Genomic DNA, 13,045 nt, shown 5'->3' with positions numbered 1-13,045 from the left:
GATATGTCAATTAGGAACACTTTGGACTGCACATAACGGAAAACCTGACTAACAGTGAAACCATAAGAATATTTCAGAAGCTTGGAAGCAAAGGGTTCCAGGATTTTTAAGTGGCTCCACAATATAAAACACCATGAGTTGACACTTCTGCAATTTTCTTGGCTTTTCCCTCAGTTATAAGAGGGGTGCCACGAGAGAGAGTCATGGACATATACATACTAACAAACGTAGTAAGGTAGATAGCTAGTGGGAAGCAGCCGCATGGCACAGGGATATTGGCTCGGTGCTTTGTGACAGCCTGGAGGGGTGGGATAGGGAGGGTGGGCGGGAGGGAGACGCAAGAGGGAAGAGATATGGGAACATATGTATATGTATAACTGATTCACTTTGTTATAAAGCAGAAACTAACACACCATTGTAAAGCAATTATACCCCAATAAAGATGTTAAAAAAAATCATTTGACCAAAAAAAAAAAAAAAAAAGAGGGGTGCCACAGACTCAAGTGTGACTTCCTTCCATAACGTCACCCCAAAGCACAATAAAGAGAAAAGGCTCTGGTTCCCGATCAGCTCTCTTTTAAAAGGGCACAAAAATTCATCCACAAGTTCTCAGGAATTTTCCTCTTGTGTCTTTTTTTTCCCTCAGAAGTGTGTCATATGCCCACCTCAGGCACAGAAGGGGGTTACCATGATGGACCTAGCCCAATTATGATTCATCCTACAGCACAGTGAAGATATTGCTGCCTATTGGATCCCTCAAATGAGGGTCAAAGGGACCAACAGTTCTGGACATGGAAGCCTAGATAGTTCAGACAAACCCTCATACCAATAAAACCAAACCAAACCAAAACAAAAACTTTAAAAAGTCATCTTAAAAGCATCGGAGAAATAAGGAGATTTGAAGAATTGCTGAATTGGGATGCTGAGATACTGAAGAGCATGAGAAAGTGAAATGAAACCTTCCCTAAAGGCTGCTTATGCCTTGGGGTTCTTGTTTTGGAAAAGGCTGAGCTGCAATACTGGCAGCCTCAAGGGGCTAGGGTGAAAATTTCAGACTTATGTGGCTCCAGATTGCTAGTGCCCTCAGGAGCTGGCAAAATAAGTTCTGTTTAGTGGAGATATTATCTTGAGCCTCAAGGAATTTCTATAAATAATTTATCAAAAACAGTGTCCAGCACACAGATATAACCCAAGGGTATAAAACAGCATAAATAAGAACAACAGGGGGACTTCCCTGGTTGTCCAGTGGTAAAGAATCTGCCTTACAATGCAGGGGACGTGGGTTCCATCCCTGGCTAGGGAACTAAGATTCCACATGCCATGGGGCAACTAAGCCTGCGTGCCGCAACTATTGAGCTCACGCGCCACCACTAGAGCCCGTGTGCCGCAAACTACAGAGCCCACACGCCACAACGCCTGGAACCTGTGTGCCACAACTAAAGAAGAGAAAAACCCGCATGCCATAACTAGAGAGAAGCCCGCGCGTCACAATGAAGAGCCCGTGCACTGCAACTAAGACCTGACACAGCCAAAAATAAATAAAATAAATAAATAATAAATAAAATCTAAAAAAAAAAAAATAGAACAATAGGTACCATAGATAATAGAGAGGCAGATGCCACTACATCTTTCACTTCCTAGCCTCAGAAGTGACATACCATCACTTCTGCCATGTTTGATTGGTCACATAAACAACATGAGAGAGGGACTACACTAGGGTGTGAACACCAGTAGGCAAGGGTCAGTGGGAACCATCCTGGAGGCTGCCTGCCACAATCAAGAACCACACAAGGTCAGGATGTCCTCAATCTCTGCTTCCCATCAGTGTTCTTTCGAAGTCTATCCAGGGGAGTAAAAAAGAAAAAGAAATAAAAGACAAGAGGATTAGAAGGAAGAAACAAAACTATTGATACTCATAGTGGTTGTGATTGCGTGCATAGAAAATCCCAAAGACTCTACAGTTAAGGCACATCTTCTTTCCCTCCCACGGTCACCTCTGGGATGCCAGCGCCTAAGACCACATCCTGCAGTTCACAAGCCAGTTCCACTGCCAGTTCCACTGAAGGGGAGTTAGAATCCACAGCAGATGTACAAGGTTGACCTGAAAAAGTTGAAGCCAATCAAAAGAGACAGGAAAGGATAAATCTCCAGATTTCTTTTTTTTAAAAGTCTAAACAATATAAAAAATGAGGAAAAGCAAAAGAGAGAGTTAAATAAGAAAAAAAAACTACAGAGTGAAGTAAGTCAGAAAGAGAAAGACAAATACCGTATGCTAACACATATATATGGAATTTAAGAAAAAAAAATGTTATGAAGAACCTAGGGGTAAGACAGGAATAAAGACACAGACCTACTAGAGAATGGACTTGAGGACAGAGGGAGGGGGAAGGGTAAGCTGTGACAAAGTGAGAGAGTGGCATGGACATATATACACTACCAAACGTAAAATAGATAGCTAGTGGGAAGCAGCCGCATAGCACAGGGAGATCAGCTCGGTGGTTTGTGACCACCTAGAGGGGTGGGATAGGGAGGGTGGGAGGGAGGGAGACACAAGAGGGAAGAAATATGGGAACATATGTATATGTATAACTGATTCACTTTGTTATAAAGCAGAAACTAACACACCATTGTAAAGCAATTATAGTCCAATAAAGATACAAAAAAATGACATGGTAATAATAAAGCTGTATATGATATTTCAAAAAAAAAAAAACAAGAATGGTATGTAAAGAATACTTTAAAGAAAAGGGAGGAGGAGGAGGAAGAGAGGAAGACTTACTAGAGAAAACGAGGAGGGTTTTGGTGCAGCCTTGGGTGCACAGGAGATAGGAAGTCACGTCTGGGACATTTTACATCAGGTTTATCAGTGGTCCTTGTATCAATACTAACCCTCAAAATAGTTTGTAAATGACTTTGTAAATGTATATTTTCAGCAGCCCTGGAAACATTAGGTTTTTTAGTAGCTAAAAACAAATTTTCAGGAGGGAGGAAATTCTACCTCACCTCATTATTTTTTACAAATTTAGGTAAATGTAAATGCATGTGTGTGTGTTTTAAATGAGGCTGTTGATATTTCTGCACAACCATAAATTAGTGGCATATCAAATTAAGGGAGACATATCACTTTGAGTGCAAACTTAACATTCCATAGGCAGGGAAGGGGAGTAGTTTCTATAGTGGATAAATACATGTTGGTGAAATACAAAGCATAAATCAATGGCAATTTGGAATCATAATTATGTATTTAACATGTCTTAAGTATTTTAAATGGTCTATCTTCTATACCCATGTTTAAAAAAATAACTTTAGGGACTTCCTTGGTGGTGCAATGGTTAAGAATCCACCTGTCAATGCAGGGGACACAGGTTCGAGCCCTGGCCCGGGAAGATCCCACAGGCCGCGGAGGAACTAAGCCCGTGTGCCACAACTATTGAGCCTGCGCTCGAGAGCCCGCGAGCCACAACTACTGAAGCCCGCGCTCTCTAGGGCCTGCATGCCACAGTTGCTGAGCCGGCGTGCTGCAACTACTGAAGCCCCTGTGCCTAGAGCCTGTGCTCCAGAACGAGAAGCCACCACAATGAGAAGCCCACGCACCGCAACGAAGACCCAATGCAGCCCAACTAAATAATAAATTAAAAAAATAACTTTATTAAAGCCTATTCTGCATATCATTTAATTCACCTTTTTCAAGTGTACAATTCAATGACATTTTTAAAAGTTTACTAAGTTGGGTAACCACCACCATAAATCAGTTTAAAAATATTTTCGGGAATTCCCTGGTGGTCCAGTGCTTAGGACTCTGTGCTTTCACTGCTGAGGGCCTGGGTTCAACCCCTGGCTGGGGAACTAAGATTCCACAAGCCATGTGGTGTGGCCAAAAAAAATTTTTTTTTCATCACTCTAATAGGATCCCTCATGGCACATTTACTCTTAATCCTGTTCTCCCGCTCCTTCCCCAGGCAACCACTAATCTACTCTTTGTCTCTATAGCTTTGCCTTCTCTGGATAGTTCCCATACATAGAATCATACAATATGAGGTCTCCTGTGTTTGACTTCTTTCACTGAGCATGCTCTTTGATGTTCATCCAAGCCATAACATGTATTTTGTTCCTTTTAATTGTTGAATTGTATGGACATACCAGATTTTATCTATCCATTCTCCAGTTGATGGACATTTAGGATGTTTCCAATTTGGTTTCCTTTTTGGCTATTATATTATGGAATAATATTGCTAGGAACATTTGTGTGCAAGTTCTTATGTGGATATATATGTTTTCATAGCTCTTGGGAAGACACCAAAGAGTGGAATTGCTGGGTCATATGGTAAATATATTTCAACCTTTTGAGAAACTTCCAGTTTTCTGAAGTGACTGTACCATTTTTTATTCCCATCAGGAATGTCTAAGGCTTCCTGTTTTACCACAACCTTGCCAACATTTGTTTTTATCTGTCTTTTGTTTTGGTATTTGTTTTCTTTGGCCGACGCGCCGGCACGAGGGATCTTAGTTCCCCTACCAGGGATCAAACCCCGCCCCCTGCAGTGGAAGCGCGGAGTCTTAACCACTGGACCACCAGGGAAGTCCTTCTGTCTTTTTTTTTTTTAATGAATTTATTTATTTATTATTTATTTATTTATGGCTGTGTTGGGCCTTCGTTGCTGCGTGTCGGCTTTCTCTAGGTGCAGCGAGCAGGGGTTACTCTTCGTTGCGGCGCAAGGGCTTCTCATTGCGGTGGCTTCTCTTGTTGCAGAGCACGGGCTCTAGGCACAAGGGCTTCAGTAGTTGTGGCTTGCGGGCTCTAGAGTGCAGGCTCAGTAGTTGTGGCACACGGGCTTAGTTGCTCCGTGGCATGTGGGATATTCCTGGACCAGGGATCGAACCAGTGTCCCCTGCAATGGCAGGCAGATTCTTTTTTTTTTTTTTTTGCGGTACGCGGGCCTCTCACTGTTGTGGCCTCTCCCGTTGCAAAGCACAGGCTCCAGACGCGCAGGCTCAGCAGCCATGGCTCACAGGCCCAGCTGCTCCGCAGCATGTGGGATCCTCCCGGACCGGGGCACGAACCCATGTCCCCCGCATTGGCAGGCGGACTCTCAACCACTGCGCCACCAGGGAAGCCCCTGCAGGCAGATTCTTAACCACTGCACCACCAGGGAAGTCTCTTTTTGATTATAGCCATTTTAGTGGGTGTGAAATGGTACCTCACTGTGGTTCTGATTTGCATGTCCCTAATCACGAATGATATTGAGCATCTTGTCATATGCTTATTAACAATTTTTGTATCTTCCTATGCGAAATGTCTATTCAAATCTTTTGCCCATAGTTTTATTGGATTGTTTATTTTCTTAGTACTGAGCTGTAAGAGTTTGGCTATTCTCTTCTGGATATACACCATGCTGTTCTTTTTTTTTTTTTTTAATTAATATCTTTTTCGGTGAGAATAACAACTTTTATTGGGAGTTGTGGGATCTGGGTGCCCTGTCAGATTATCAGAAGAGTAACATGAGATAACTCTGCACACCCCCAGGACAGCTCGTCCCCACCCTCCACAGCAGTTGCAGGGTTAGCCCCCCACCCCTGGGCACTGCTGGGCCCTCCGCACCCCGTCCTGCAGCCCGTGGCCAGCTCCTGCCAGGCGCCCCACTGCCCACTGCGGCGGGAAGCCTGGGACACCCTGCCAAGCTGCGGGGGGCTCGTTTTATTTTTAAGTCAGTCAAGTTTGCAGCCTGGCTCAAGGCCAGCTCCCAGGGCCACCAGGCAGCTAAAACCCTGTCTGGCCAACCCAGCTCCAGACCCACACTTGTCCCCAGAGCCTCGGAGACCCTCTCCTGCGCTGGATAAAAAGTGCAAACATGTGGCTCTATCTGCGTTTGTTAAATAATGGATAAAAACAGGCTCAGAGCCTGTGGCGCCCAGCCCAGACCTCGGTCCTTGCGGCGTCTGGAGTCACGGCCCCCGCAGGCAGAGCCCCTGTCTGAGGTCTTATTGCTGTGCGTGGGGCTGGACCCTCGAGGGCCACCCGGAGTCAGGCAGGAGAAATGCAGGCTGGGCTGTCCGACTGGTTCCAACTGCCAGCTTTACCAATGCAGCATTTATTTTTAAATTAAATTAAATTTAATTTAAAAACACGAAATGCGTCACCAGGTAGTTTTCTTGGCTGGGGCGCCAAAGCTGGGTGGCAGCAGCAGCATCACATGAGGCCACTTAAGGCAGCTCCTGCAGGCAGCGGCCCGTCTGTCTGCCTGTCCTTTGTCACCATCCCTAGGGCGGCCGCCATGGAGACAGCTGGGCCAGCTGGGGCTGCAGTGGTGACGGCCACAGCCAGCATAGGAGAGACTGCCAGGGTGGCCAGGGAGGGGCCGGTGTTGCTCAGTACTGTGGTGGCCGCCATGGCAGCCTCGGGAAGGACGGCCACGACTGGGACAGAGGTCACTTCCACAGGTGCAAGGGAGGCCAGGTCTGGAGGCGTGCTGGTGGCACACTCAGCCCACTCTGTGGGCCACACGGGCCCAGGGCCCTTCCCTGGACACCTTGCAGGCCACGTCTGTCCACAACACTCCCGCCCACACCTGGGGACTGACATGGGCGGCGGGGGGCGGCCTCCTGACCAGGACCCACACTAACAGCCTCCGAGGCAACAGCCGCCATCAGCTTGTCCTCACGGCTCCTGGAGGCCACCAGGGGCGCCTTCCTCGTAACACATGTGTTCCAGGCACCCGGAGTGGCCGGGCCAAGGGTTCTCTCTGGGCCCTGGTTCAGGCCACCCTGGGCATCGCCATGACCTCTCTCCACTGGGGAGCTGCACCTGGGCCCTGACTCAGAGCAGCAGAAAGGCTGGAAGCCAGCGAACTTGGCCCAGCCTTTCTCCTCTGGAGCCAAGGCACTGGAGGAGCTGGCCACCCACACACTGGAACCCACGCCCATCGCCACTGCCGGGGCCGGGCCCGAGGCCATGGAATTCTCCGGCTCATCAAACACCGTCCACGGGGCACCTGCTTCTGAGCCACCCTAACACGAGGACCTTCCTTCTGGGCGGCAGCCCAAGGGGCGCCCGCCCGCCCGAGCCGTGTCCCCATCTGCTCTCGAGCTCTCCTCCCTGCCCTGGCCTCGGAGCTCCGGGCCGTCCTTCTGGCAGCTCTCTGAAGCATGAGGGCCCCCGAACCTGGCTCTGGTCACTTGGGCCACACGGACGTCCTCCCAGAGGTCGTCGTCCTTGTCGAAGGGCTGGATGTGGTCACTGCAGCAGGCCTCAAACAGAGCGGCACCGGGGCTGTCGACGCTGAAGTTGATCTCCACGATCCTGTCAAATGGGGCGTTGACGCTGTTGTCCTGCTCAGCAAACTCCTCGTTGCTGAAGCCAAACTGGTCCATGAAGGTGGCTGTCATCTGCTGGACCTGGTACCCGGAGAAAGTCTGCTGAAGGGCCAGCTCATTAGGGAAAATGCCCCCCACGTCCTCTTCCTCACTTGAGGGGTGAAGATGGCGGGTGCTAACCAGGTCCACCGCGTTCTTGCGGTTGGCCTCCACCAGCGTCTCCTCCACAAAGCTCTCCCAGCGCCCGCGGCAGTCCCAGGGGAGCCCTCGGATGACCTCGCTGAGCTGGGTCTGCATGGGGCCCCCCTCCAGGTTCTGCACCACCGTGTTGGCGATCAGGTGAGGTGCCCCATGTTCCCGTGCCTCATGCCACCCACTGCCTGTGTGTGGTCACTGGCTTCCCAGGCCTCCAGGATCCTCTGGACCAGGCAACACTTCTGGAACAGGTGGGCCGCCACCATCGTGCTCTCGGGGCGGCTGGCGGCAGGCTGGGGGGTCGCAGAGCAACTAAGCCCGTGCGGTGGCTTCTCATCGCGGTGGCTTCTGTTGCTGCGGATCACGGCCTCTAGGCGCAGGGGCTTCAGTAGTCGTGGCACGCGGGCTCTAGAGAGCAGGCTCAGTAGTTGTGGTGCTCAGGCTTAGTTGCTCCGCGACATGTGGGATCTTCCCGGACCAGGGATCGAACCCGTGTCCCCTGCTTTGGCAGGCGATTCTCAACCACTGTGCCACCAGGGAAGCCCCGAATGCATGCTTTAAAAGCCAGACATAACAAAGAATATATTCTGTCCTGTTCCATTCTCATAAAATTAAAAAATGGGCAAAATTAAATGATTGTGCCTTATTCACAACAGCCAAAAGATGGAAACAACTGAAGTGTCCATCAACAGATGTATGGGGGACTTCCCTGGTGGGGCAGTGGTTAAGAATCCGCCTGCCAATGCAGGGGACACGGGTTCAAGCCCTGGCCTGGGAAGATCCCACATGCCGCGGTGCAACTAAGCCCGTGCGCCACAACTACTGAGCCTGCGTTCTAGAGCCCGCGAGCCACAGCTACTGAGCTCATGTGCTGCAACTACTGAAGGCTGTGCGCCTAGAGCCCGTGCACCGCAACGAAGAGTAGCCCCTGCTCGCTGCAACTAGAGAAAGGGTGTGCACAGCAACGAAGACCCAATGCAGCCAAAAAAAGAAGTACCTACAAATATTGTACATGAGATTCCTAGAATAGGCAAATTCATAGAGACAGAAAATGGATTAGAAGTTACCAGGGGGACTTCCCTGGTGGTGCACTGGTAAAGAATCTGCCTGCCAATGCAGGTGACACGGGTTCGAGCCCTGGTCCGTGAAGATCCCACATGCCGTGGAGCAACTAAGCCCATGCGCCACAACTACTGAGCCTGCATGCCACAACTACTGAAGCCTGCACACCTAGAGCCCATGCTCCACAACAAGAGAAGTCACCGCAATGAGAAGCCCGTGCAGTGCAATGAAGAGTAGCCCCCACTCACCACAACTAGAGGAAGCCCGCGCACAGCAATGAAGACCCAACGCAGCCACAAATTAATTAATTAATTAAAAAAAAAAGTTACCAGGGGCTGCAGAGAGGTGGAAATGGGGCGTAATTGCTTAATGGTCACAGAGTTTCTATTTGGGGTGATAAAAATGTTTTGGAAATTATATGGTAGTGATGTTTGCACAACATTGTGAATGTAATTAATGGCACTGAATTGTACACTCAAAAATGGTTAAAATGACAAATTTCATGTTTATATATTTTACCACAATCTTAAAAAGTTAATAATGGAATATATTGAAAACCATTGCATTGTACTTTAATTGGGTGAATTGTATGGTATGTGAATTATATCCCAATAAAGGTTTTTTGAAAACCTAAATGATTGTTTTTAGGATTCATATTTAGGTGGTAAAACAATAAAGAAAAAGCAAGTAAGTGGTTACGATAAATATCAGGACAGTAGGACAGTGGTTACTTTGGGAGGGTTGAAGGAGTCTATGACCAGCAAGCAGTATTATGGGGGATTTCTGGGGTGAATGCAATGTCCTTTTTCTTGAACTGGGTTGCTGTTGCAGGGGGGTTTCATTTTATAATAATCCATTGAAATATACATTTATGTTTAGTGCATTTTAAATATGTGGATTATTTTTCACAATGTTTTTTTTCTAAATTTAAAATTCAGCAAGGGGATTTCCCTGGCAGTCCAGCATTTAAGACTCCATGCTTCCAATGCAGGGGACACGAGTCTGATCCCTGGTCGGGGATCCCGCATGCTGCGTGGCCAAAAAATAAAGATAAATTAAAAAGTTTAAAATAATAAAATTTAGCAAGAACAAAGTATTGGGGGGTTGAGGTGGATGGTTCGTTGAGTAGATAAGAAGTGTTTCTTAACCAGTTGAGCAGAGGGGGTAAGAGAGTTCTATGCGGACAGAGCAGCATGGGAAAGTCCCTGAAGCACAAAAGAGTATGGTGAACCTGAGGAACAGAAAGCCCAATTCTGACAGGGCTTAGAGAACAAGAGGAAAGAGGTGTGTGTGACATGAAGTCCAGAGACTGGGCAGAGGCCAGATGGCAGAAGGCCAGATGGCCAGATGGCAGAAGGCTGGGGCAGCCATATGGGGGTGTTTTAAACGTTGTCCTAAGGGACCAGTGGGATGTCATTGAGGGGTTTTAAAGCAGCAAAGTGACCTGCTCAAATCAGTCAGCAGGTCAATCTGCCTGGAGTGTAGGGCATGGATTGGACAGGCTCTGGGGAAGGAGCCAGGAGACTAGTTGGGAAGCTGTTTCAATAATCCTGGGGGTTGATGGAAGCTTGGACTAGGGTAGAGGCAGTGAAGAGGTGAGAAATGCAGCATCCTTGTGCCCTGTGTACATTTAACTTTTTTTTTTTTTTTTTTTTTTTAACATCAACAGGTTTATTGAAATACAAGAGCAGAGACCCTCCTCTCCCGCTGAGGTCCTGGCAGTGTTGGCCTCAGGCTCTGTGCTTCCACGTGTCCTGCAGCTGGAGAGAGCGCTATCTCATTTTTGTATGTAGTTGAAAATACTTTAATGTTATATTGTATAACCTATTATATACTGTACATTACTATACACTGGCTTATACATACATACTTGCACATACATTTTGTTTACAGAGTTGTGCACACAAAACCATGGCTGCTGTATTTTTTTTTTTTTTTAACTTTTGGCCCCACGGTGCGGCATGAGGAATCTTAGTTCCCCAACCAGGGATTCAACCTGTGCCCCCTGCAGTGGAAGTGCCAAGTCTTAACCACTGGACTGCCAGGGAAGTCCCATGACTGCTGTATTTTATGAGTGATTTAAGGGATTTCCAAAAGTTATGTTGACTATGTAACTTTTGCCTTATGTACTGACTTTAGAACCTAACCTTGGTATAAGGTGCAACTCCATTGTTGCTGGATGTAAGAGATATTTAGGAGATTTGGTGACTGATTGGAATAGAAGGGAGAAGGAGAGGGACTAATTAAATGACACTCCCAGGTCTGTTGCCTAAATAACTGAGTAGATGGTGGTTCTGTTTATTGAGATGGGGTTCACAGGGGTAGGGATAGTTGGAGGGTAGAGATGATAAGCTCATGTCAAAAATGAAGAAAAAGGTTGACAGATTGAATAGTGAACACCCATATGCCCACCACCCAGATTCTACAGGTCACTTATTGCTACATTTTCTTTTTCACATCTCCCCATATATCCAGAGGAATTCATTTTTGAACAAGCTGAACCTGTGCTACCTAAGGGACTTCCAAGTGTCGTGTTTAGAAGGACATTCAAAGAGCAGGCTACACATGCTGCCTCCTCTTTTTCACCTCCCATTCACAATCAATTCCCTAGAATTTGGCTTTTGACATCTTCCTCCTGAAGGTGCTTTTCACTAAGGACACTGACTACTGAGGACTCCAAAACTGAACACTCATCATCGTCCTGTAAAACTTGCTCCTCACCCTGCATATCCTTACCCAAACCTCAAACTTGGGAGTCTTCCTAGACATCTCCTGTAGCGAACAGCTTCTGTCAATCCCATCTCCTAAATGTCTTTAAAAGATGTCCCTTCCCTTTTCATCCTCTCTACCATTAACAAAGTTCTGGATATCAGAGTTTCTCAGTTTTATTGATATTGAAGAATTACAATTTCAACCTCTGAACAGGTTCGGGTCTCTACCCTCTCTCCAGCTCATCTACTCCTATCCACTTGTCTGTCCATCTAATGTATCTTTTTTAAAAATAAATTTGTTCACATCACTTTTCTTTTACAACCCTTTATAGGTGCTTATCCCCAAGTTGGCGTGACTTCTATAGTGCTTCAAGATCTTCCAGAAAGCCTGAAATTTCCAACCTCATGCCTAGCTACTCCCCCACAGTATTTTTACTACTTAGTGGCTCTTCAAATATACCAACCACACTTCCTGCTTTATTTCCTCCTCCAGAAGACCTACCTGAAAGCCAGGCTAGGTGGCTCCCGAAGAATCCTGAGAATATCTATCATTAGATATTCAGGTCTCCATAGAGCTAAAAATCCTTGAGGACGATTTTTTAATATTCTTTATAGCCAGAATACTTAGCACTCTGTTTAACACAAACATACACTCTGTTTACTTTAGCTGAACTTTGCATACACCCAGTGCTTTGTTCATCCTCCCTTTCCCTTCCAGCAAAATCCTACTCAAGCTTGCATCCCTCCATAAAGCTTTCCCCGGCCCCTCCAAGTAGTTAGGGTCTCTGACTCCTTTATCTGAACTTAGTACATTTTATTTTACTTATTTTTTTCCTCCAGTTTTATTGAGATATAATTGACATACAACACTGTATTGAATTTAATATATTTTAAGTTTTTCTATACAACGAACTGCCATAAGTGTTAACAGGTTCACCATATGGTAACTAACAGCAATCCTATCCATGCTTCGGGGCTCTGTGGAAAGCCACCTCCTCCATTTAACAGTACCCCGATTCCTACAGATAATTACTGCTTTTAACTCAGTTCTTGATGCTTATATCTATTTAGCACTTGATATTCTTTCATGATAGCTGCTTACTATTGCTTTCCTGGTTTCCTTCCTCTCCTCCCCGGTAGACTGTCAACTCCTCGGGGCTGGGACTGTGGTCCAACTCGTCTCGGACTCCCTCTCCAGACTTGGCGGGGCGCTTTGCAAATGCAGTAAGAATGCATCTCCGGGAAGCTCCTGGAGGGACAGAGCCCGTTAGTGGTGCCTCTGCCGGCGGAGCTGCCCGCCCGTCCGTCCACCGGCCGGGGCTCCGCCCCGCGAGCTGGTTTCGACCAGTACACCGAGGGCGGACGACCCTGCCTCTGCCAGCCCGGTCTCTGACGCCCAGAGGCGATCAGAATGGGCCCAGGGCTTCCCTGGTGGCACAGTGGTTGAGAGTCCGCCTGCCGATGCAGGGGACACAGGTTCGTGCCCCGGTCCGGAAAGATCCCACGTGCCGCGGAGCGGCTAGGCCCGTGAGCCATGGCCGCTGAGCCTGCGCGTCCGGAGCCTGTGCTCCGCAACGCAACGGGAGAGGCCACAACAGTGAGAGGCCCGCCTACCGAGAAAAAAAAAAAGAATGGGCCCAGACGTCCGCGCATAGAAGCTGACGCCCTACGAGAGCGCTACCCGAGCGCGCGGCCGGGGTCGAGCAGGCCCGCGCTGGCCGGGTTGCAGTCGCAGGGACGGGGCACGGAGTGTCTCTCGCCCGCTC

The 13,045-nt window shown here is 47.8% G+C and overlaps 1 pseudogene; it reads right to left on the bottom strand.

Moving 5' to 3' along the window:
* Nucleotides 1-5,088: 5,088 nt before the first annotated feature.
* LOC132424613 (serine/threonine-protein phosphatase 6 regulatory subunit 2 pseudogene) lies at nt 5,089-11,831 on the bottom strand (annotated as a pseudogene).
* Nucleotides 11,832-13,045: the final 1,214 nt, after the last annotated feature.

This window comes from Delphinus delphis, chromosome 1 (assembly GCF_949987515.2).
Source record: "Delphinus delphis chromosome 1, mDelDel1.2, whole genome shotgun sequence".
Taxonomy (NCBI): domain Eukaryota; kingdom Metazoa; phylum Chordata; class Mammalia; order Artiodactyla; family Delphinidae; genus Delphinus; species Delphinus delphis.
This window is presented reverse-complemented; position numbering and strand designations above follow the sequence as displayed.